The following is a 23,649-nucleotide window of genomic DNA, read 5'->3' as shown; positions in this document are numbered from 1 at the left end:
TTTATTTAAAAAATTACCATGTTTAATAACTGGTTGCTTATGCATAGACTGTGCCTTAGGCTGTAGTTGGAGTGTTGCGTGTCAGGATTTAGATGCACTGACAGGGATTTGTAGAAACATCTACAATATGACCCCAGTACCTCTGGCCAATGCTGTTAGTCCCTCACCTTCATAATTACATAATTTAGCTATGTATATGTGATGGTGCTGAGTTTTATTAGGCTGACATATCTAGTCATAAAATTGCACCATTTGACCTTCCAACCCCTTTCTGGGAGGGGAATCTCTTCCAGTATTTCTTACAGAGCATGTTGTAACAAACATTCTTATTACTTTTATATCCAGGATTGCAAGACCATTGCAGGGGATTCAATCCCCTAACGCTATCTAATTAATTTGAGGGTAGAACTCACCTTTTTCCTAACTTATACAATATTATTAGATTTTTATTTCTGAATTGCAAGGCTTGTATGCTGCTGCTGATTTGTTTTCAGATGGTGGTAAAAGATTTTCTTTATTGCAAATGGAATCAGGATGTTTTGACTTACTGTATTCAGAATAGGGTGAGGAGATGCGCATGATATGTAAAATATTTGTCCATAAAAACCCACACGCTGCTAGTGCAAATTGTTCATCCTGCCTCTGTTCCCAGTTTGTGTCCCCCGCCCCGTGAACTACACTGTGCCAAAGATAATGATATTCATTTACTGGTATATTGTATCTCTGTCTCCAGTCCTTTGTCTGTTCTTGGGCAGGGACTGTCTATAATCTTTGGGTATTCCTACACTGCAAGTGAAAGTCTGATTGTAGCATACCCATGCTGGCTTTAATCTAGTTGGCAGAAATAACAGTGGTAGTGAAGATGTGGCAGCGTGGGACAGCCACCCCAGTACAAGCCTGGAGGCGATCCTGGATATGTACTTGGGTTGCTGGCCCACGCTGGGGTCCATGTCATCACATTTTCACTGCTTTTGTTATCCATGTTTGCTAGATTGAAACTAGTGCAGGTATGCTAGCCCATGCTACAGTTACACCTTCATTTGCGTCGTAGACCTACCCTGTCTTTGTACAGTGTCCATCACAATCCTTTGGTAACTACAGTAACGTAATTTGTTGTAAATAATAAGTATACCAAATGTAGGCTTTGATCCTGTGAGCTAACTTGTGCTGGTAGACTGTTACACGAAACCCAGGTCAAGTAAATACATCTGCTTGCCGGTACAAGGATCTTCCCATGTAGATCAGATCTTTAATTTCTAGAATAATGGAGGCCAGTATTTAGGTTTAAGACGACTCAGATAACTAGACTCTTCTGATGCAGGGGAAAAATGAATACTAAAACTATAAAATATTTAAGTTAATCCTGGTGAATATCTTGGAACATAAGTCCTTAATAAAGTAACAAATAAGGTTAATATATTTTTGAAGCATTTATAAAAACAAAACAAAAAAAATAGTTAAGCTATGTTAACTCGGAACATTTTTGTTTTTGTTCCCCTGTTAAATAATCACTTCACATTTGAAATATTTCAAGAGAGGCTGAGTAGTAGTAGGCATAGGACTTGCAGTTCTAAGTTGAAACCTGTCTTTTCTGCTACCAGAGTGCTGGGGAGAGGTAAAGTTTGCTGACTAATAGTGTTAATACTTGGAAATAAAAGGTAACCTTCAGTCAACTTTCAGTATCTAACCCAGACATTCAGCAGTTTCATGGTGAGGAATGACGTGTGGGAGGTGTGCAAGTGAATGTCAAAAATCCTAGAATTGGGCTTACATTCTTATTTCAGCTTATATTTGCTGTATACTGACTTTAAGTACTGGAATCCTAAAGTCAGAACAATGAACAGTTAGAATTGTTTTGGATAGGAACGGACGTGGAAGAATTGTTTATTAATTTGTTGATAATCCGCCACCACCCAGTGCTGTCACTTCTGTACCTAATGTTATCTTTTCTGAATCCCTCAAATCACTATAGTTTATATGCCACTCATGACTTCCTGTTTGTCTTTTGGCTGTCGTTGGAGTGCATTGTGTGAAGTGAATAGCCCTGATGCTCAGATCGCCTAAACTCCTCAGTACCACAGGTTCAAATCCCTGTAGAATAAACTCAGCCCTTTATTCTTCCAAATTAGATTGAGTTCTTCAAGTGTTTGCTCATGTTGATTCCATTCTAGGTGTGCATGTGCACAGTTGTCAGAAACTTTAGCCGTAGCGGTATCTGTAGGGCCAGCTGTGGCGCTCGTGCCTCAGTATATCAGGCGCCACTGGCCTGATGCCTTCTCAGTTCCTTCTTACCGCACATGATGATTGGTTGGAATGCCTGGTCGTGCTTAGCAAGAGCATTAGCAGTTCTTCACTGTTCAGATGGTTCTCCTTTTGTTATTTAGTCAGTGATTAGTTAGTTAAGTGTTTTAGTAGTAGTTTAGTAGTTAGAGTCCTGACTGGGACTTTGTCCTTGAGTGGGACGTGCCTGCTCCCCAGACTTTAAGCCATGTTCTGAGTGCAGCTGGTCGATGCCCATCAGTGACTCTCACGAGAGTTGTTTGAAGTGCCTGGGGGAGCCCCATTGAAAAGACAAGTGCTGGATCTGCAAACATTTTCATCCCCAAACTCAGAAAGAGTGAGACATTCGGTTAAGGGCCCTCCTCATGACGGCTGCTCTGTGCCTGGCATCGGAGCTCTTGCACTCTGACTCCACACCTGGTATTTCGGCGTCAGCCCTCAGTGCACTGCTGGCACCGGGATCCACCCAGCACCGTTCCCCCTTGCCAGTACCAAAGAAGCAGTCTGTCGTCTGGTCCACAGGCACCGCACAAGGGAACTTCGGGCAAAGGACCTGAGCTACGCCTTGTGTCAGCAAATGGAGGCTCTCGGGGGTACTGCTGTGGTTGGACCCCCTATCCCAGCCAGGGACCCACCTCCGACTCTGGGGAGCAGTAGGGGGTCCCGGCCCATCGCAGAGCCATCTGTGCCTGAGGTGGGCCCGGCAGCCAAAGACCAGTTAGGCAGACTGGTACCACAGACACCTCGCTGCGTGGCGGATCCCGCCAAGACACCAGCTCAGACGAATAGGCCGGTGACAAGCTACCGCCAGCACCAGCTTTGGAGCAAAGGGCCCAGTCTGAAGCTGTGACCCCAAGGGAGGCCCCGACGACTGTGGAGCAGTCCCCGTTGCAGCAAGGGGACGCCCCCCAGCCTCCGGCAGTGCAGTCATCCTCATCATCTCCGGATGAGGAGGTGGTGGGGCCCTCACAAACGGGTAGCTCACCCCCGCCCCCAATGACTTCAGGGAGCACCAAGCCCTACTTAAAAGGGTGGCAGCCACCCTGAACTTGGAGGTTGAGGAGCTAGCTGAGGAGCCCAATGACCTCTTCAATGTAATTCCATCGTCTGCCCGTTCACCCAGGGGTCCTAAAGATTCCCAAGTTGGTGTGGCTGACAATCTTCCATTCCGCCCACATCCAAGAAGGTGGAAAAGAAGTACTATGTCCCCACAAAGGGGTTTGAATACTTATACATGCACCCTCCTGTGGGGTCCCTGGTCATGTCTGCCATCAGTGAAAGGGCCAGGCACGGCCAGTCGTGTGGCACCCCCAAAAATAAAGATGCCAAGAGGCTGGACTTGTGTGTCAGAAAAATTTATCCCACAGCAAGCTTCCAATTTAGGGTCTCTAACCATCAGGCCCTACTTGGCAGATAGAATTTCAACCAGTGGGGCTCTGCTGGAAAGTTCAAAGCGAGCCTCCCACAGGATCTGGTGCAGGAGTTCGCCACTCTCATAGAAGAGGGTAAGGCAGTAGCCAGGAGTGTCCTCCAGATGGCCTGGGGCACCACGGAGTTGGCGTCCAGGGTGGTCTCCTCTGCAATAGCCATGAGGCATAGCTCCTGGTTACAGACCTATGGGCTGTCCCAGGCAATGCAGTCCGTCCTCCAGGACCTCCCGTTTGAGGGAACAAGGCTTTTCTCGGAGCTGACTGATGCTAGAGTCCCAGGCCAGCCTCTGCTCCTTAGGCCTACATACTCTTCAGCATGCCAGAAAACTGTTCTGCCCTCTTGCCGCCTTTGCTGTCGTCAAGGTCTGGGGTATGCCTCGTTCTGGCTCCTACAAAGAGGAGGACAAAGACGGGGGTTTTAAGCGATGCCACTGGTCGTCCTCTCATCCACCTGCCCAGCCCGATCCTTCTAGAGATCAAGGCAGCCAAAGCAGTTATTTTGAGGGCGCGCCCGAGGCCGACGTCCCAGTCACTGAACTGGATCCATTCCCCATCTTCCTCAACCGCCTGCGCTCTTTCCAGTCGGTTTGGTCCCATATCACCTCGGACCACTGGGTGTCCGTCACCGTCTCGTCGGGCTATACCCTGCATTTTGTAGCCGACCAGCTCTTCCACCCCCCTTCGCTTTCCCTCTTCAGAGACCCTTCTCACGAGCAACTCTTCGTTCAGGAAGTCAAAAACCTCCTGTGCCTAGGGGCAGTGGAAGAGGTTCCCCAAGACATGGAAGGTAGAGGATTTTACTCCCATGACTTGCATCCGAAGAAGTGGGTATTCACCCACGAAAGCTCATGCTGCAAAACGTCTGTTAGTCTATAAGGTACCACAGGATTCTTTGCTACTCCCATTACTTCCTCATTCTGAAGGCAAAAGGGGGCCTCAGACCTATTCTAGACCTGTGCTGCCTCAATGAGTGTCTCAAAAATTGAAGTTTCGTATGGTCTCCCTGACCTCCAACATCCCCTCCCTGGATCTAGGAGACTGGTACGCCACCCTTGATTTAAAGGACACATACTTCTATATTCCTGGGGTACCGGTGTTTTCTCTGTTTCACGTTGGGCCAGCACCATTTCCAGTTCATGGCGATTCCCTTTGGTCTCTCCTTGGCCCCAAGAGTGTTCACAAAGTGTATAATGCCAGTGGCCACTTACCTGTGGTGTCGGGTAGTCCAAATTTACCCATACCTTGGTGACTGGTTGATAAGGGGCCAGTCCTCAGATCAGGTGCAGAAACATATTGATCTGGTTGGGGGCTCTGATGTATGCCTCCCCTCTGGTGCCATTGCCGTCCAGGGTCCTCATGAAGATCAAGCAGGACAAGGCAAAGGTCATCCTCATAGCACTGGCATGGCCATGCTAACACTGGTTCAGCACTCTGCTGGACCTCTCGCTGGTAACCCTGTTCTGGATGCCGCTCAGGTCAGACCTATTGTCCCAGAACCACGGAAGTCTCCTGAAACCAAACCTGGCAGCTCTTCATCTGATGGCTTGGCTGCTGCGTGGTTAAACGCTCAAGAATGGCAGTGCTCGTCCAAGGTCCAGCGAGTCGGGTTGGGCAGTAGAAAGCCCTCCACCAGGGCCACCTATCTGGCCAAATAGAAGCGATTCATTTGCTGGATGGCAAATAAGGGGCTCTGTCCCAAGCAAGCCACATTGCAGATCATTCTAGATTACCTCCTGCACCTCAAGCTTCAGGGCTTGTCGCTCTCATCCATCAAGGTCCATCTGGTGATCATCTCAGCCTTTCACCCACTGCTTGAAGGCAGGTTGGTTTTCTCTCAGGATATCACAGCCAGATTTCTCAAGGGCCTGAAGTGCCTCTACCCGCACATCAGGGATCCTGTTCCTCTGTGGGACTTTGGTCTGATGCTGTCACGGCTTATGGGTCCCCCCTTCGAGCCTTTGGCTTCCTGCTCTCTCCTCCTCCTCCTGGAAGGTCGCGTTCCTGCTCGCGGTCATGTCGGCCTGCCGGGTATCCGAGATTTGGGCGCTCTCCTCAGAGCCACCTTACATGGTCTTCTACAAGGACAAGGTCCACCTAAGACTGCACCCAGCCTTCCTTCCTAAGGTGGGGTCTCAGTTTTATTTGAGCCAAGAAATTTACTTACCGGTATTCTATCCAAAGCCGCATAAGTCGGAAGAGGAGCAAAGGCTACATGCCCTGGACGTCAGGAGGGCTCTGGCCTGAAAGGACCAAGCCATTCTGCAAGTCAACGCAATTATTTGTCGCTGTGGCCGACAGGATGAAAGGTCAACTTGTTTCCACTCAGATAATTTTCTCCTGGATCTCTGCCTGCAGTTGCTTTTGCTATGATCTAGCAAAGGTGTCGCTCCTGGAAATAGTCAAGGCCCACTCTACCAGGGTGCAGGCCTCTTCGGCAGCCTTTTTAGCCCTGTAGGGCGGCCATCTGATTGTCGGTCCATACCTTCACGTCCCACTAGGAGCTTACCCAGCAGGCCCTGGACGACTGGCTTCGGTAGAGCAGTACTGCAAGTCGCCAAGCAGTGAACTCCAAGCCCACCTCCACAGATACTGCTCGTGAGTCATGTAGAATGGAATTAACGTGAACAAGCACTCAAAGAAAAAAACATTTACCTACTTTTCGTAACTGATGCTCTTTGAGATGTGTTTCTCATGTCCATTCCATTACCCGCCCTCCTGCCCCTCTGTTGGACTTGTCGCCTTCTCAGTTCCTTCTTGTCGTAGAGCCGGCGGTGCCTGATATACCGTGGCATGAGCGCGGACTCCAGAGACTGCCACAGCCGGCCCTACGGAGATACCCCTAAGGCAAAAGTCTCCGACAGCTGTGCACATGGGCACGTGCACACCTAGAATGGAATGGTCACGAGCAACATATCTCAAAGTACAACAGATATGAGAGGTTTTTTTCTGTGTGGTTGCCTATGTATGTGTGTGGATGTCCATGAAAAAGCCGAAAAATTAAATGCATGTCAGAGCTGTATGGACATGAAAGAGCCAAACATAGTTTTTGAAAGTTGTGGGAGTTTGCCCTGCTGTCCAGTCAAATTTCCCCCTTTGCATCCACTGTTGGGCAGTATAGTATATGCTTTTTAGGTTCCACCCTCAGCCCCAGCAGTGGCTGCATTCCAGTAGTGATGTATGTATATAGTTAGTGGAGTGATTTAGTGGGTCTTCAGGTAAAAGGTGCCATGTAAATATATAAATAATAGTGTTTCACACATTTATTTATTTATTTTATTTTGGCGGGATGGTCTTTTCTTTGCTAATTGTTCTATCATTCCATGTCAGAAAGGTTTTCCTTGTATTCTATCACCTATCTTTATTCAGCCCTTCTAACTCTCCTGCCCCCTGTTTTTTTGATATGATTTTCTCTCTGGCTTTGTTAACTTTAGAGAATGTTACCATTCTGAGAGCCATACTGGCCACCTTAATTTACAGGGGTCATCGCAACAAATGATTTGGTAGGCTCAGAATGCGGCCACCCTCTGCCCGTGCGTCCGCCACTTGCCTCCTGACCCCCCTGCCTGCTGCTTGCCTCCTGTTTCCCTCTTCACCCCCCCCCCAACTGCTGCTTGCCACCTCTCACCCTTGCCCACCACAAGAACCCCTGCTCGCTGGTGGCTCATTGGTCACCTCCTCACTCACGCGCTTGCAGCCAGACCCCCCTCTCCCCCACCCGCCTCCTTATCCTGCTGCTGGCTCGCCGCTTGCCTCCTTTCTCCCTTGCCACTCACCTCCTTGCTTGCTCACCCCCCCCCCCTTGCCTCCTCACCTTGCTCCTTAAGCATTTTGTGTCCCACCTGTGTCTCCAGAGAGGTGGCGCAGGCCGCAACAGGGAGGAAGGGGAAGCAGTGTTCTCTCTTAATTTTTCCTATCCATGTGCGGAATGAATTTTGTTATGTGCACCAACATAGAGGTGATGTCAACATCACCTTCATATTGATGCACATAACAAAATTCAGTTGATGGGGGTGGGGCCCATTTGGTTTGGAGTGTGGGAGGGGGCTCAAGGTTGGGGTACAGGGGTTTGCGGGCTCTGGGGTGTGGCCAGGGATGAGGGGTGCAGGAGGATACTCCGGGTCTATGGTGGGGAGAGAGGACTCCCTGCAGCTTTCTCTGCCCGCAGCAGCAGCAGTACTTGGGCTGTGGGGGGATAGGCGCCCCCTTGCCCCAGCAGGGCCGGGCTGAGGTGGGTTCGGGCTGGGGGAGGAGTGCCCGGGCCGGGGCTGGGTTTGGTCTGGGGGAGGGGCGCCTAGGCTGGGCCGCTCCGGCCGAGTCTGGGGCCATGCCGCCCCAGCTGCAGCAGGACCAGGCTGCAGCAGAGTTGGGGCTGGTGGAGGGGCACCCTGGCCGCAGCAGGTTGGGGGCTGGGGGAGGGGTGTGTTCCTTGAGCGCTTGCGCGGCGCTGAAGAGGCTGCTGTGCAGCTTACAGGGAACTAAGGGGGGGCCGATGGTCCCCCCCCCACCCAGTAAACTGCTATGGCCGCAGGGAAACCCCCTGGTAGCTGCATGCGGCCACGGTGGCCGCATTTGAGAAATGGTGACTTAAAATGCTTGTAAATCATGTCACCTGTACACGTGTGTGTTCCCAGAACTGTATAGATTAAGCTTGCTTTCAGAAGGTCTACAGAACTTGTTCAGTCTGGACTGGTTTAGTGCTAATGTGAGCACAGAATAGCTAAAATGGTTCAGCTAGTCGTCCTGCTGCTGTCCCACAGTGCATAAGTGATCTTTTTAATCTTCCATTATTCACTACCTCTGGAAGGTTCCAAGAGGGCATTGCAGTTGACATGGTTTAAAACAGCAGAGCTGATGGGCAACTGGTGTTTTTAAATTGAAACATCATTGCTAATATGGACAAAATAAAAGGTTTGTACTCAAACTGGTTTGGTCCAGCTGATTCAGTTACAAGGAGTTTGTTGCTCTGAGTTAGAGCCCAAAATATCATGATTAAAAATCAGATTTAAAACCGTAAATAAATTACATTTTTGCCTGCTTTTGGATATTTCTCACCTTGTACGGGGAAGCTCCCCACCCCTAACTTGTGAGAGATAATTTCAGGATAAAAAATAACTTTAAATATACACAAAATGTGGCTTCCCTGTTCACTGCTTGGAAGGAGCTGCACTTACTCTCTCCTATCATTGTGTGTGAGGAGGTGGCATTGGGTAACTCATAATTCCCCCTCCCCATCCCTAACAAGGCAGAATAGGCAGCTATCTCACTCATATTCTCGCTTCGTGATCCCCTATAATCTCCAGTCCACCATCTACCTCATTAACTTGCCCTCTTATATTTCCCTCTCTTAACCTTCTGTCTCCTACCACGGGTTCTCTCTCTGCCGCACCATATTTCCCTGCACCCTCCTTGTCTGCCTCCTATTTCCTTCCCTACTTGCCCCACCCCCACCTCCCCGGGTCATTTCCCTGATCATCCCTGCACATCCTCTTTCTTAGCACATTTTCCTTTGTTGCTGCCCCCATGGTCTCATTCCTGAAACTCTGCATTCTCCTGTCTCTTGCCTGGCATTTGTATGGAGACTGAGGAGCCACCATCATCCTTCTGTTAGACCCATTTCAGCCGATGGAAGATGGCATCCATCTTTTCTGGAAGCAGCTTCACTTTCCTCTACAAAGGTCAGAGACATGGTAGCTAGATAGCTAAGGGCAGCCTGTAGCTTTGATTCTATTGACAGTAATGAGAGATGCTGTCCGCTTTGGATAAGGGCAGATTTCATAGGGTTGAAGCCAGCAGTCAGAAATTCATGAGAACCCTTTTAAAAAACGGAACAGAAATTGAGATTTACATTAAAACTGTGAGAGTGGGTAATGCTGCAGTGTGTTGGTGGGTGCCAGACTTGCCAACAGAGCACCTTTCCTTCCTCCCGCCAGTGGTCTTTTATTCTCTTCGCTTTCCAAAGCCTGAGGCCCTTGTAAATCTTAATTCTGGTTCTGCAAGTTCCACTTGGGGGCCTCGCTGACAAGTTGGTCAGAAGTATGAAAGCATTATAAGAAACACTATGAGATGAAATCACTTCATTCATTGAAATTACACTGTGGGATTTTGGAAGGAACTGGCAAGTAAATAACAGTGACCGGGACTTCCTGTCCCCACTAGTTTGGGCTTGATGAGTTGCAGTGCCAAGGTTACTTGTCTTAACATGTCAGAATTAGATTACTGATTAATACTGATCATCTGAAAAATGTTACACTTAGGTATATTCAGATTATTTTTAAAAGCCACTAATGGCTGGGAGGTACTGTGTTAATGCATTTTGCAGTAACACTCTGTTTTGCAAACTTTTTTTTTAATGGGTCCTGGCAATGAAAAACTCTGATTTAGTAAACCTACAGTGTAGTAAGTAAATAGAGTAGTAATGGCCTGTTACTGCATGATGAAAGTTATTGGGAATTTAATTACTTGAAATTCTTGGGAGCAGGATTGGGACCTAACTAAGCAAGTGTTTTCTGACTAAATGGATATGCTGTAGCTTGTTTTGTTTGTTAATTCAAAGGAACACACAAATCTTTTACTACGCTGTTTTGAATAATTCCCCTAAACATATGATATGTTTTTGTCCCCACAGAAGCCAGCTCAGGAAGACATTAGAAAGTTGATCTCAATAATACAACAACAGGTAATTTAAGTTATAGTTTTATTTTCTTTGCTACAAATTATGGAGAATCTGTGGCAAGTATTGGAAAAAATTCTTTTTTCTGCACTTGGGAAAACTCACAGATCCATTATTTTCTAACCTGAGTACATGAAGATAGCTGCCTCCAGTGTGAATTTAGAGAGCTAAGTAAAAGTTGCTTGATTTCTGCCCGTGGGAGCCAGCTGAGGTCACTCAATCAGGGTGAACTGCAAACAAAACGGGGCAGACAAACGCCAAACGCTGGTGGTTGTTTCAATACTTAGATTTACTAACCAGCACAAAACAGCTTCTCTAGTACCTCACTGGTCACTTAGAAGTCCAAACCACACAGTTCCCTTAAAGTACCCAGCCTTAGGCCTCCGTCCAGACACACCTGTCAGATATATGATGATGTTTCCTAAAAATCTGATCTCCTCATATAAAAGAAAAGGTTCTTCCAATCCCAAAGGATCAGCCACATACCCAGGTCCAATTATAACTTAGATCTTACCCAAAATACATGCTATTGCCAATTCTTATTAACTAAGCTAAAATTTATTAAAAAAGAAAAAAGAGAGTGTGTTGGTTAAAAGATCAATATACATACAGACTTGAATTCAGTTCTTGAGGTTCAGATACATAGTAGAGATGAGCTTGTAGTTGCCAAAACTCCTTTTAGAAATAGTCCATAGGTTATAGTCCAATTTCCATATTCAGGGTGGCTCCAGTCAATGACTGGGGATCTCAATGATTATGGCTTAAGGTTTCCCCCTCTTGAAACCCAAAGCAGATCTGAGATGAAGAAGGATAGTGTCCCAGGGTTCTTATAAGTTTCCAGCAGCCTTTCGGCCTGAGAAAACAATAGGCTTAACTCCTTCTCCCAAATCTCCTGGCAATTAGCACAGAGTAATTTATCCATTAAACAGTTCAGATACAGGTTACCACAACCTTCAAAGAGACACATAGACAATAATACTATTTCACTCAAGTATCCTTATAAATGTTAATATTCCTTTTTTGATCTTTGAATTAAAACTATAGCAATAGACAAGACTGGTTTGCTTACATCACAAGACTTGAGCAAACATCTACCCTTCTAAGATGGCCATCTACGTGACCAGGGAGAGGCAGTTGGCCAATGGAGACTCCTGCGACTGTGGGGCTTGTTTCCGATCCTTAGTCTGTTCACGTCTCCGAGCGGAGTTCCTCTGGGCGGCGTCCGCTGGCTCCCTTGATGCCTTCGAGGAGCAGTGGGCGCTGTCCGGGGTTCTCTGCTCGGTGTCCCCGTCAGGCTCCCTTCTTATGACCCTTTGACCGCACTCCTGTCCCTGTTCTTTTATTAGTTGTCCCCCGCAATTAGTGGGTTTCTGAGGCCCTGTGGAAACTCCCCTTAGGCGGGGGGGGATCCGTTAGCATGGGGCGGGCTTTGCCCGCCCTGTTTCCCGGAAACCCAATAGATACCTCTAACAATGCAGGCTTGCATTTCAAAGCTCTGTTCCTTTACAGATCTTCCTAACCAGTCCTTAAGGTTCACCCATGGGTCAGGTCAGTCTGTGAGTTGATTAACTCTTTCTGGCCCTGTCACCTTCCAATGAAATATTATATTACACTCATAACGTCACACTTGAGTACATGAAGATAGCTGCCTCCAGTGTGAATTTAGAGAGCTGAGTAAAAGTTGCTTGATTTCTCCCCACCCCCCTTCACCCATAGGTGCTGAGCACTTGCAGCTCCCATTGACAACAATGGAAATGTGGATGCTCAGGTCTTTTGGAGAAACAAACAACTTAAGTTAGTTATCTAACTTCAGGCAGTCAAGTAGGAAAATATGCCCTGTATAAGTACAAGTAATATCCTAAGAAATGTGAATAGGTTAACAGCTTTCCTGTTGAGCAAATTATAGTAAAACTACAAGGGAACATGTTTAACGTCAGTGACTGAGGGGACTAGACATGACATTTCTCCACAAATTTAGTATGTCTTTGGTATATTTAAATAAGTACCATGTTATGAAAGAACAGAGTTTATGCGGTTCTGCTTTTAATGTAGAAATGGAATACCCACTTCCCCCTTCCCATCTTTGTCTCACTAGCTTTCCCAAGTTTAAATGCCATGAGTATTCTGTTATAAAATATTGGATGGAGGAATTCGGAACATGTTTAAGATTCTTATCTTGATTTTTATCCAAATGGACAGTTTTATTATGGATTATCTGGCCCAACTATACTGTAAACTGTTTAGGTATCTAAAATTTCTGTAACATTATTTCCTCTAGTCACTGAATAGTTGACACTGACTTCAGTTTCTTATAAAATGTTGATAAAGATGTGGAAATTTAACAGAGCCATTTTCAGTTTTTGCCTGCAAAGCACACTGATGGTTAGTTTTTTCCCTGTGTTTGTAATGCACGTGTAATATCGGGAGGAGGTGTGGTATAGCTATAAGGGATTTAAAATGGAGCTGGAAGCTAGGACGTTCTGAGTTTTAACTGCGGCCCCACCAATGACAGTCCCTGTGGCCTTGGGTAACACACCTTAGTTCTTTGAGTCAGTTTGTCCATCAGTGAAATGGCAATAATCCTATTTCTCTTTTTCTCAGGGTGTTGCAATAATTAGTTTAATTATTTGCAAAGTGCTGTGCACATGAATGATGCTGTTATATAAGAGGCAGCTGTCATTACCATTACTATGGAGAGGGAGCAACCTCTTCATAATTAAGACTGAAAGTTGATTTTCATTAGAAACCCCTGCTCCTAAATACCACAAAAAAAGAAATATCTTCCTTAGAACTGGTAGGTGAGTGAGGTCTTTGGCTGATTTCCCCTCCCCTCCCTTCCCCCTCTGGCTTTTGAAGTAAGTCAGAACAAGGATTACTTACTTACAACGCCAAAGTAACAAACATGTTCACCAGTTTCCAAAAAATCTTTTTTTTCTCCACTTGCAGCCAAAACACCTCCAAAAACACAAAAGTCAGGAAAATGCAGAGAGCGATAAAATTTAGTTGGTGAGGATTTCACCCCTAGTATGGAAAGGTAGGAGTGAGTGCTTTTACCCCAGTCTTTATCCCTAAGCCACGTTCAGGCTGTCTTTAAAAAATAAGCAATATCAGAGACAATAACTTTGCTGAGGTGAAATTAAGGTTGATAGAACGTATAAGTAATTAATGATTAAAAATCCTTACAACAAAGTTGGACATAACTGGGGAGCAAACCAAACCAACCAACTCCTCCCCCCCCCCCCACACCGTTCAAAAGCCTGGAAATTCAGAGTTAAGATTAAATTTACTAAAACCCCAAATATTTTAACATATGGAAATTGATAGGTAGGATACTGTGATGGAGATTACTAGGCATTTGCTGCTCTCTGCCAGAAGGCCCACCACATTAGTGTGCCCTGTACTAAGAAGGGACCCTGATGGAAGGTGAAGAGCAGCAACTTTGGACCTCCTAGGGGTTGCCTAAAGAGGCCTCCCATGATCAGTTGCAGGCAGAATCAGCAAGAGTTAGTCCTTCAGCACCTCAAAGGGCCAGGAGCAGATGGAGGCCAATCAGGGCCTAGCAGGCAGGATAAAAAGGGCTGGCTGCTTCTACTACGGGTCAGGATGAAGCCAGGGAAGGAAGGCTCTCCCTGCCCTAACCCACGTAACCTGGCCTAGTTAGGGGCTTAACCTTGACAGTGTTTGCCTTGGATCTCTGTGAGGGATTTATTGTTTATGTTATGGACTGTAATGCCCAAGTAGCTATTTTGAGCTCAGCGTTCATCTGTTTGGTGTAAAACCTGAGGTGAGCCTGCTCCATGGGGTACCTGGCTCAGGGGAGCCTTTGACAGATATCCATACTACCTTATCTCTGCCCCCGTGGTGATCCTCTAAGTCAGGGGTAGGCAACCTATGGCACGTGTGCTGAAGGCGGCACGCGAGCTGATTTTCAGTAGCACTCGCACTGCCCAGGTCCTGGCCACCGGTCCGGGGGGCTCTGCATTTTAATTTAATTTTAAAGGAAGCTTCTTAAACATTTTAAAACCCTTATTAAATTTGCATACAACAATAGTTTAGTTATGTATTCTAGGCTTATAGAAAGAGACCGTCTAAAAACGTTAAAATGTATTACCGGCACGCGAAACCTTACATTAGAGTGAATAAATGAAGACACGGCACACCACTTCTGAAAGGTTGCCGACCCCTGCTCTAAGTAAAAAAGAAACTCAGACTACTCACTGGTACCAACTCCAGCCTTGCATTTCACACCAAAAAAACCTACTGTACAAATTCCTGTTTAACTGAATACAATACTAAAACACAAGCTTACCAAGACAAGACAGAGACCCCCGCCCCACACACACACACTAAGTATTTTTTAGAGAAGGCAAATTCAAAGAAATGAGTCTTGCACTTGGAACAGAAGGATGGCTGGTAGTTGCTGGGAGATTTTATTCCATGGTCTTGGCCTGGTCAAAAAAGTTGACTTAACTTAACTCTTAATGGTAGAGAGTTCCATTGCGTGAGAGGAGCAAAACTGTCAACCACATCTTCATCCTGGAGCTTTAAGCAATCTTTTCGATACTCTGGGCCTAGGCCATGGAGCGCCTTGAGGATAAGGACCGAGACCTTGAATTCAATTTGATATTCTACTGGAAGCCAATGAGAGAGCAGAGAACAAGTTTCCTACTAGCCTGTGTTGCTGCGGAGATGTGCTGCAGCATTCTGTTCTAGTTGTAGCTTCCTAAGTGCTGAAGCCTTTGTGCCCAAGTTATATCACAGTTATATCACATAGCTGTAGTCCAGCTGAGAGATGAGGAATTTGTGAATAACTGAGTCCAGGTCATCATTTGGCCGGATGGGTTGAAGTCTCGTAGCCAATTGGAGATGACAGAATGCGTTACTTGTGGATGCTGCTGTGAGAGAGCGTAGTGTGTGAGGAATCCAAGAGTACTTCTATATTATGGACTGATTTGACTAGTTGTGGGTCTGTACCTTTAATCAAAGCACTGTGGCTGCTAACTCTTCAAAATGTTTTCCTCTGCCCAGCATCAGCTCTGTTTTGCTCAGGTTCAGCTTCAGCCAATGGTTTTCATTCATGAGATGATCTTGTTGAAGCACTGGGCTGTCTTGGTGGTAAGTCAGCACCTAACCTTTCCCTCAAAAAACTAAATAGATTGAGTTTCTTAAGTCTCGCACTAGAAGGCCTATTGAGATTTCAAATAATTTTTCTTATACTTTTGATGCTTTCCAGTTTTTTAAATATAGTTTTTGAACTAACACCAGAACTGGACAGTTTTCTATTAATGTTTTCACTAATGCTATATGTTTTCACTATATAGCATTAGTGAAAACATTAATAGAAAACTGTCCAGTTCTGGTGTTAGTTCAAAAACTATATTTAAAAAACTGGAAAGCATCAAAAGTATAAGAAAAATTATTTGAAATCTCAATACCACCTCCCTACATCTGCTTGATATTCTCTTGCTTATGCATCCAAGGTTCGTGTTCATCATCTTAGCAACCACTTTGCACTTGGAGCTCATGTTCACCTGATTATTTACCATTGCCACTAAGGTATGTCTACACAGCAGCTGGGAGGGTACTTTCCAGCATGGGTAGACAGATGTGCTAGCTCAAGCAGATCTAGCATACTAAAAATAGCAGTGTGGCTGCAGTGGCGTGGATGGCAGGGGGTCAGGCAGGTTTGTAGTTGGGAGTAGCTTCAGCTGCTGTAGCTACCGTGCTATTTTTAGTGTGCTAGCTCAAGCAGAGCTAGCGCATCTGCCTGCCCATACTGGGAAGCAGCCTCCCAACTTCTGTGGTGACATACCCTAAGTCCTTTTCAGTGTCACTTCATTCCACAATACAGTCCCCCGTCTTGTAAGTGTGACCTATACTTTTTAGTTCTAGAGATATGACCTTGCATTTGGCTGTATTAAAACCTATGTTCAAATAAGCCCTCCTGAACAAGAGATCTAGATTGATCTGTATAACTGACCTGTCCCTATCATTATTTACTGATCCAGCAATTTGTGTGTCATCTGCAAATTTTACCACTATTGATTTTTATATTTTCTTCTAGGTCATTGATAAAGATATTAAATAGCATTTGGTCAAGAATATATCCCGGCAGGATCCCACAACTAACAATAAAAGAAACAAAAGAGGGGAAATGGGAAGTTGGGATTGCTAAAGGGCATAGCTAAGATAGTTTGGGTATCTCGGTTGAATTTCCATACCTTCAGATATTTGGATTTCTTGTAAATTTAACCATAACTCTGAATCTTCTGGCTTTGACTTTTTAATACAGTAGTTTGTTTGTTTTTTCTTTTGCTAATTGCAGCATTCTTTTAAGGAATTTTATTCATATTACTCGTGTGCTATCAACCTTAACTTCACCTTTACAAAAAAATTTGTTTAGTAAAATATAGTATTTGAAGTCTAAATAATAAATTCATACTTCAGACTGTCTATTGTGGATCAAATGGTTACTTAGCTTGCAGATTTTTCTAAAACCAAAGTAATATATTTCAACATATACCACATTTTTGCTCTTTAACAATGAGGAATATGGAAACTTTTCACTTCAGGTCTGTTTTTTTAAGTAGCACAAAACTCACTTCTTACTTAAGCCGTTCAAACTTGTTCTGCTGCTATAAGGTGTGCAGACAGGTTTTTCTCCCCAACAGGATAACTGTAACATTATTGCTTACATTAGTGCTCTCTTTGCTTGATTTCAAATAGAGTGCTGAATTCTACAATGTGGTGCTCCTATTATTATTAATTTACCAGTGCTCATCACCATAGTATTATTTGAATGCTTCATAAATATTAGAAAGTTAAAGCTCACAATATCTATGTGATGTAAGGAAGTGTTATCCTTAGTATAAAGGTGGGCAAACTGAGGCACATAGGGGTTGAGTGACTTGCTTAGGGGAACCCCAGAAGTTTGTGCACAGATGCTAATAACTGAATCTTAACCCCAAAGTCATCTTTCAGTCAGTATTCTGTGCTTTTACAGATGTCTTGCAGGTTCATACCTCAAATGAATTTTTTACTCCATTATTGAATGCCGATATTTTACTTTGACCCTACCTCTCCGTTTTTTGAAAATTTGAAACTAATTATAATAGCAACAAGTTGCATATTTTCCTGTATAAGTAGAAACAAATGTTCATGGATCCTTATCTGAAGCTGTATAAAGAGAAGAATGTCAACTTGTTTGTCTCCATTTGTGTCACTCTTAAACGTCCTTCAGATTTGTCTAATAGCTTTGGAAAAAAAATCCTATGACCCAATTTCCTTTCCCGCCCTGCTTTTTCTGCTGGCTTCCAACTTGAGATATCACCCTGTCTGTAGTTTTTGGAAGGACTGATGAAGCCAGTGACTCCATCTCCTGTCACTGGAAGCTTTCTTGAAGTCCAATGAACTTCACAGTCAATCCCACAAACCAGCTGAGTTTAAGAAGCACATCTTGTCTCAGTGATGTCCTTTAGCCGTTAGTTTTAAAACATCTAAAAGGTGCTTGGAATTTGTCTGTCATGTGATATGTAACTCATTCATGTGTCGTCCCTTGGATGGACCATGCCACCTAGAAAACTTACTGTTACACCAAGTTACAATACAGAAGGTGCTGCAGAACCTTAAGTGTTGTCTGCTTTATCTCCATGGTAATTCACAAATGCACATTCCGTGTATCAGTTACTCAGAGGGACTAACTGGTTTTGAGTTTTGGTCTGAGGGTGGGAACCAGGTTGAGACGGTATTTGTTTCTGTGACTTCCTGGCATGGTTTTAGGGAATTAAAGGGATAAGATGAGATATTCTGAATACCCTAATAAAGGTTGGAGTTTTGAACTACACCTCACTATTCTAAGACTACTTGAAAGACTAAAGCTGGCAAACATTTGTACTTTCTCCAGACTGAACTGGCTTCCAGGGGTCATCTATAGAGTCGTCTGAGTTTCAGCAAGAGGCTTTGGTAAGACCTATTATGGAAATAGGTTTAGATAAGAGATGGGTTAGTTGACAGCGGGGAGTGAATTCAGGCCTTGGCACAAGAACTGCAAGCTCTGATTACTTGAATTAAGACATACAAATATAAGAGCGGCTATACTGGGTCAGATCCAAGGTCCATCTAGCGCAATATTACATTAGAGCAAGTGATTTGTTTTTGGTGAAGGAGTTATATTTTAAGTATTTTGTTTGTATTTTCAGTATGTTTCCTTGTGGTATAATGTGTTCTTCCCCTCCTTGTTTGTAGGTCCCTCTTCTCTTGTATTTGCTTATATTGTATCTCTTCTGTTGAGTTAAAATAATAATATTTTTCATAAAGAGCAACCTGAAGGAATAGCTATTTAAGGTAGAAGAGAAACTTTCGCCTGTGTCCTTTGAAACATGTCACTGTTACAGCATAAAGGAATCAGGGAACCCACTGCTTTGCCCAGAGAAACAAGGGAGGGAAACAGTATTTAAAAAAAAAAAAAAAAGCCAGTCCCTGAGAGTATTGCTTCCAAATGAAAGTGGTTAATGTTTTTTTAATGGGTTCAGCTAATGTGGCCATGGCTGGGTATCTGGTAATAAAAAAGCCAACAAGGCCATTAATGTGACTGGTGAGTTCTGCCAGAGTATATAGTCCTTTTGAATGATAAGGTAATATGGTGAAACATTAATGAGGAGAAGGTCTGGTTTTTGCTCAGGATGAAGGTAGAGGAACCTTTCATTTGTAGTGTAATTCTTAGAGCAGGAATTCTGGGAGTCAGAGCATATGGATCCTCTTCCCAGGTAGGCTAATGACATTGGGCAAGTCACTTAACTTGTCTCTGTCTTATTTTCCACCTCTGTAAAATAAATGTAATACTTACCTCAGAAGGACATGATGAAGCTAAATTAATGTTTACAAGCCATTTTGTGGTCTTCTCTTGAAAGGTGTCTTACATGTACAAAGAGTATTCTTACTGTAAATACTAAATGTATTTATTATTTATTTTTTAAATAAAAACCATACTGGGATGTATGAGATTTGTGGAGTTGGGAAAACCATGGCACATTATTTAAAGGATTGCTAAAAAAAATTGGAAGCAGAGGGCAGTGTGAAAAGAGGATGAAATTAGAAATATTTTCTGATTGAACATTGGGCACCTAATAAGGTGGGGAAAAAATTGTCAGTTTTTGTTAGAGATGAGTGAATTGTTTCAGAACAACTTATCTTATTGCCTCCTTTTTTTTTTTAAAGCCCATCTTGTAGCTTTTCTGAGTGTGGTAAAAGGGAACAGAACGTTCACCAATATAGAAGAATACATCATAGAGGAAGCTGCTGCTCACACTTTTTATTTGAAGAAAATGTAACAAACCAGGAACTGCAATACTGTAGGTCCTTTTTCATAAATAGGAAATACATGAAACCACAAGACGCAGTATCAGAGCAATGCTAAGTGTCTGGCTGGAACCCAAAAACAAATTCAGCATTAAAAGGGACAGCAACATGAGTTAAAAAGGATGCTATGTAATATAATAATGATCTGGTTGCCAAATTGTGGATTGACTCTCTGTTAAACTTGCTGCCCGGATCTGAACCCCGTGAGATTGAAACACTGGTCTGAATAAGAACGTGAATTGATTGGATGCTCAGTAACTTTGCTAGTCCAGGAATCTTACTAGAACAAGTAAGCACTCTTTTTGGATATAGGAACGATCACCTGCTCCCCCTCTAATTATCCAGAGGTGTTCCTGATTGGCAAATGGTTGCTCTTTTGACCTGTTATCTGTGTTAACTAGTAAAAGTCAGACAAAGTACTGCTACCTAGGCTTGCCATAGCTGACTTAAATAGATTAAAAATCCCAGAAAAGATTTTATGGCTGCTAACTCTGATAGCAACAAATTCAGGCTACACTTAAGGTTTTCAACAGTAAGGGCTTATCTACACTTAAAATGCTACAGCAGTGCAGAATTCTTTGGAAGAATTTTTCTGGTGACCTAGCACTGTCTATACTGGGGGTTGGCTTGGCATTTGTAGTGTAGACATACTTTATGGCAGTAGTTCTCTACCTGTGGTCTGTGAATCCTGGGGGTCTGTAGACGATATCTAATGGGTCTGTGAAAGACACTGACAGAACAGAATTTAACTATATATACAGACAGATTTCCAAAGGGGTCTGCACCGCCATTTGAAAATTTTTAGGGGCCCGCAAATGAGAAGAGGTTGAGAACCAGTGCTCTGTGTTGGTCTACACTGGAAACTTACACTGGAATAGGTGCATCTCTCAGGCATGTGAAAATCTATACCCCTGAGAGATGAAGCTATGCTGACCTAACCCCTGGTGTAGACAGTGCTAGGTTGATGGAAGAAGTCCACGCTCCTAGGGGAACCCCTCCTGTCTTGCTAGTGCTGGCTATAAAATAGAAAAAGCTAGTGATTTTTTTTCTTTGCTGAATCTTCCTGTTTTTAGTACATGACGTAAATAATTGTCTTTTCTTCTTTGAATCTTGTCCAGACACCCACATGGAAAAGGGCATCCGCACAAAGAGCAGACACATTGTTTTTCAGTGGGTTAAAAGGAATGAGGTGAATCTTGCATCAATCCAAGTGTCTTTTTGTAAAAGGCATGTTCAAGTATAAGAGGTATCTTAAAAGGAAAATGAAGTGTTGAGCACTCAGTGAAAAATTGATGATTGAGAGAGGTATCTGCATGTGAAGTAAATACAACTTGATAAGTGAAAAATTAAGAGCAATATGCCATCTTATGAATATCCACCTGTTTTGAAATTAGTCTTCTATGCTGATTTGTAATAAATGATAGCTATAACCACTTCTTGCCTGCTGTTTTGTGAACTGCATATATTTGAACGGGCCATGATTTCAAGATGGAGAAATGGGGAATGAATGCCACCAGGCTAGAAAAGAGTGAAAAGGTTATATTTTTGTTTACAGTACTTTTGATTTAGAAGTTTATCTTAAATAGGACTGAGTCTGTGCATTCTGACTGAAAGAAAAATTGATGGACAATTGTCTGAAGATAGTTGTTGTTCTCTTCTCAACCCATACCCTGATATAATCTTGCTTTTCAATATCCCTTTTAATTTTGGTTTCTAATGAGCACATTTCAGTAAGAAAATGTTCTCTGGGTGGGTGGAGGGAGTTAAGTTCCTTTTCTGATGAGAAGACACAGATAGCACACATGCTATGTGCATTCTCACTGATTTGGGGCTATGTGGAATCAGGCTAACAGAAGATGCTTAACTCTATTATTAATGCCAGTGTTTACATTTTCATCCCAAATAAGAAGAAATAAAGTTTTTGTTAGTTATCGTTAACGTGCAGTGTTAGAAAAAAGTTAGTATGTGTTAGAATGAAAGTACTGTATCTTCCTAACTAAGAACTTAATACTGGCTTTGTGTGGTGAGCGTACCAGGACCTTCATGGTCCCCCGATGGAAGCCCCACAATCCTACTATACCGTGACCCAGGAAAGGCAGACACGGCAGGTATTCCCCTCTCGCCAAAGGCGCTTTAGCGATAACCAGTTTGTTTCAGTTGCATTTGCTTAAGCTGCGTGAGAGAGGACTTGAGAACTTTAACCCTAAGATAAGGGGTGAAGACAAAGGGGTCAGGTGGGAAGAGGCCCACGGAAGTAGCAGCAATGAATTGAAGTGAGCGATAGGGTCCCTGGATTGGAACCTGGAGAAGTGGACAGGCCCAGGTTCCCCCACTGGTGAAATGGTGTAAATTCCAAGAAGGAGACAAGGTTTGTTTGGAAGCTCGAGCAAAGGGCTGAATTTAAAGGGCCCAGAGCTGGGGCTGAAGACTCTGGGAAGGGCAGATACAGCTTTGTTAGATTTTTGTTAACCCAGAAGGTGTTCATTTGGATTGTGTGACCCAGCAATGGGCTTGAGCCACTGAAGATTTTCCAAGTGAGGCTGATGATCTTCAGGGGGCATGCAGCAGCAGGAGGGAGGCACTTAAGAGGTGACTGTCTCCTGTTTACACTTTGCCACTGACTCACTGGGACAGTCAGAGCTCCAAATTACACCTCATGGAACTCAGAGGGGTTACGTGCCTGTGTAATCAGTGCCTAGTTTGGCTGGCTGTGTGAACTTGTGGGACATAACCTCCTCAGTCTGCCTATCTATCTGTAAAATTCACAGTCCTTCTCTAAAGATTCCATCTGTGTAGGCTTCTCATGTGTAGGGTTGGTTCTTACCAGGAGACTGGTGTAACTGCTATAGCTTGTCATGATTTTTGACCTTTGAGGGCAACAGTAGTAGCATGTGTTCCACCCTCTGCATGGTATTAAAGCTGCCTGCAGAGCACTGCAATCACTTTTATCTTGACCACAGTTGGTAAAGGAGTCTATCCTTTGGCCATTGCTCCAACCTCTTCACCAGATCCCAATGGTGCTTCATTGACTATTCTGTTCATAACCGTACCTTGTCTTCCAGTCAGTTGCTAATTGTTTGTAGTCTTTGCCTCAGGTACTTTGGCACATTTCTGCAGTGCTAATGAGTTGAATGGTCACGTGGGAGATCTGGATTTTGTTTTTGGTCTGGCCTGGAAGTACTGTGAAGACCCAGAAAGCTGTTCCAAAATGGGGAATTCAGAGGCCTACTCAGATTCACTGAGCTGGAAAGATGTTGCTGTGCTGTGATACCGCATTGGTGGGGACTGTACAGTGACAGAAAATGGAATTCTCTTGCTCTGACATACCAAGAAAGGCAAAGGACCACACAGTGTTAGTTAAAGGGGAGGGGAAAAAAAGTTTCCATTAAGTGACATTCTGTAAATTCCCCCATCTTCGAGGCACAGCATCTATGGAATAGAGAATGAGGATCTGATGCCCTTGTGTTTTCCCCAATTCCATGTTGTTCCTAACTTTTTCCCCCCTTTTCCATAATTACTCGCAGGAATTTGATCCCAGTTATCAATAGTCAGTTTCTATTTTTTGCAGGAATGATGGTGTTCAGTCTCTGAATTCCTTCAGAAGAGAAACAAGTTAATGATGGTAGACAGGAAACAATTACACTAGGTATGCAGTGTTGTTGTAGCATTGTCAGTCCTATTATATTAGATAGACAAGATGGGTAAGGTAATATCTTTTATTGGACCGACTTCTGTTAGTGGGAGAGAAGTTTTCAAGCTTACATTGAAGAAGAGCTCTGTGTAAGCTCAAAAGCTTGTCTCTCCCACCAACAGAAGTTGGTCCAGTAAAAGTTATTAGCTCACCCACCTTGCCATTACACTGTTATATTTGCCTAGTAGCCAGAGGGAGCCATATACGCCCTTAATTGAATA

The 23,649-nt window shown here is 44.0% G+C and overlaps 1 protein-coding gene across 15 annotated transcripts in view; it reads left to right on the top strand.

Annotated features, from left to right (window-relative positions):
* TRERF1 (transcriptional regulating factor 1) overlaps positions 1 to 23,649 on the top strand; it is a 152,773-nt gene that overhangs the window by 33,863 nt on the left and 95,261 nt on the right. For 9 of the 15 annotated variants that reach the window (XM_039532762.1, XM_039532764.1, XM_039532775.1 and 6 more), the window contains 3 exons: positions 10,336 to 10,386; positions 18,284 to 18,342; positions 19,597 to 20,026. The gene's annotated coding sequence lies outside the window, so the exon portion shown is untranslated. Of the gene's footprint in view, positions 1 to 9,289; positions 9,386 to 10,335; positions 10,387 to 18,283; positions 18,343 to 19,596; positions 20,027 to 23,649 lie in introns of those variants that run through there. The other 6 variants (XM_039532768.1, XM_039532771.1, XM_039532767.1 and 3 more) reach the window with 5 other exon arrangements.

Source organism: Mauremys reevesii, linkage group 3 (genome assembly GCF_016161935.1).
Source record: "Mauremys reevesii isolate NIE-2019 linkage group 3, ASM1616193v1, whole genome shotgun sequence".
In the NCBI taxonomy this organism is placed as follows: domain Eukaryota; kingdom Metazoa; phylum Chordata; order Testudines; family Geoemydidae; genus Mauremys; species Mauremys reevesii.
The sequence above is the reverse complement of the archived record's forward strand: the minus strand, read 5'-3'. Positions and strand labels throughout refer to the sequence as shown.